The sequence below is a fragment of the Empidonax traillii genome, unplaced genomic scaffold, assembly GCF_003031625.1.
Source record: "Empidonax traillii isolate 1590-97213 ecotype Southwest subspecies unplaced genomic scaffold, ASM303162v1 scaffold2187:size33450, whole genome shotgun sequence".
In the NCBI taxonomy this organism is placed as follows: Eukaryota; Metazoa; Chordata; class Aves; order Passeriformes; family Tyrannidae; genus Empidonax; species Empidonax traillii.
This window is the reverse complement of record NW_020957380.1, coordinates 31,233-33,450: the sequence shown is the minus strand read 5'-3', so window position 1 is coordinate 33,450 and position 2,218 is coordinate 31,233. Positions and strand designations below refer to the sequence as shown.

Genomic DNA, 2,218 nt, shown 5'->3' with positions numbered 1-2,218 from the left:
CAGGGGCACAGTTAGGGGGGGAAAGGCAGCAAAACAACAACCTCCAGACTTTGGGCTCGGCAGAACCCCGAGCCAGGGAACATCCACCCACCAGAGGAGGCCGCTGGGTTTGATTAGAGGAGATAATTGGGGGATGCTCCCACGGGGACACCCCCCCCACCACCACCACCAACTTGGCTTTTTTTGGGAGGGAGAGTCTCCCCTTGGCCCAAAAAGGACTCATTTAGGGATGGGAAGAGACTCCCTCTCTAAGGCAGGAGAGGAGGACGCGGCCCCTCCATCCCGGCAGGTTCATCCCCTCCCCCTCACCCATCCACGGGATGGATTTGGTGTTTGGGGGGGGGGGGACCAGCAGAGCCCCCCCGAGGTGCCCACGCTGCTCACCCAGGCTGGTTCTGATGAGGGCACACTTCTCCCGGCGCTCACAGGTGGTGGCGTTGGCTCCACGGACACACCCGACCAGGGGGATCTTGTAGCGGCACGAGTGGCACTGCAGGGCCCCCGCTGTGGCACACGGCGAGGGGGGGTCACCCTCCCGCCCCAAACACCCCCCTGGCATCTGGGGTGACCCCGGGAAGGGGGGGGTGTCACCCCAAACCACCCCCCACAGCCCCGTTAATTGGGGACCCTCCCTCACCGGCGCCCACGCACAGAACCAGGAGCAGGCTGAGCCCCAGCAGGAGCGGCTTCATCGCGGGGCAGGGGCAGGTCCGGAGCTTCAGCCGCTCCCCAGCCCGGCCAGGGGGTGCCTGCAACGAGAGGGGCTCGGGAATTCATCCCTGCCGCGAGTTCTGTCCGTGCTCAGCCCGGGAAAAGGGAGGGGGAGAAACCCCCATCGCTTCCCAAACCCCTACCCAAGGAGCAGAGGATTTGGGATTTCGCCTCCCTCTGGGGGGCAAAACTCGTTTCAGGTGATGAAACAGTCCTGGAGGACCTTGGAAAACTGAAATGCAGGGAATTCCAGCTGTTGGAGGGGCTGGGATTTCGGGGCGAGGGAATAAAGGGATTTTATGGGGTGGGGGGACAAGAAAACCCACGTTGTTTTATTGCCAAAGATGCTTCTGCCTCTCTTCCCGCCGGGAACTGAGCCCGAACCCGAGCTCAGGGGAAAAAAAGGACCAGATTGGGGGAAAAAAAAGGGCAAAAAAGGACCAGATTGGGGGAAAAAACGGGGCAAAAAGTGTCACCACGCCCAACGTGGGGCTCGAACCCACGACCCTGAGATTAAGAGTCTCATGCTCTACCGACTGAGCTAGCCGGGCTCCCGAAAAAAAACCCCAAATTCCACTCTTTTTTTCCACTAAAAATACAAATTGGGTGCTGCTTTTGTTAAAACGCTGAATTCCCTGAAAAATATAAGGGTTTTTTTTTTTGTTAGTGTTTTGTGAGCTGCGGAAGTGAAGGTGGAAAGATACAAATAAATATATATATAATAATATATATATATTAGAGAGAGAGAGAGAGCATAGAGGAAAACAAGGTTGGGTAGAAAAACAAGCAGAAAGATAAGTATTTCCGATAAAATGCTTGATTCTACGAAAAATGTATATTTTTATGTTTTATGAAGTGCCAAGACAGAACCACGCAGGCGTAAAAATATATTAAGGTATACAATATTTTTTGCACACAGCACGGAAAAATAAGGTAAGGTAGAAAAAATAACTATAAAAATAAATATAAAGTATAAAAATAAGGGGAGGGGTGTCAAGTAAAGGGGAGCTGCTCCCCAGAGGGGTGTTGGGATGGGGCCGATGGACAGAGGGAGAAGCTGGAAATGCCCCCAAAGCCCCCCCCGGAGCGGGTCCCTTACCAGGCTCCGGTTTCCCTCGTGGTCTGAGCCCCCCCCGGACCTGCAGCCCCTTTATCCCCCCCGAGAGCTCGGGCTGAGCCAGGACCTGAACGACCTCGGAGCCGGCGGGACATTGTTCTGGGGGAACAATGGTTGGGGACACAGCTGGGCAAACAGGGACCCCCCGGGACACAGCTGGGAAAATACAGACCACCCTGGACACAGCTGGGAAAGCAGGGACCCCCTGGACACAGCTGGAATAACAGGGACCCCCAGGACACAGCTGGAACAACAGGGACCCCCCAGGACACAGCTGGGAAAATACAGACCCCCAGGACACACCTGGGAAAATACAGACCACCCTGGACACAGCTGGGAAAGCAGGGACCCCCTGGACACAGCTGGGAAAGCAGGGACCCCCATGGACCC

The 2,218-nt window shown here is 56.0% G+C and overlaps 1 non-coding gene across 1 annotated transcript; it reads right to left on the bottom strand.

Moving 5' to 3' along the window:
• Positions 1-1,189: 1,189 nt before the first annotated feature.
• On the bottom strand, positions 1,190-1,262 carry TRNAK-CUU. Its single transcript has one exon. It is a non-coding gene; the product is annotated as a tRNA-Lys (tRNA).
• Positions 1,263-2,218: the final 956 nt, after the last annotated feature.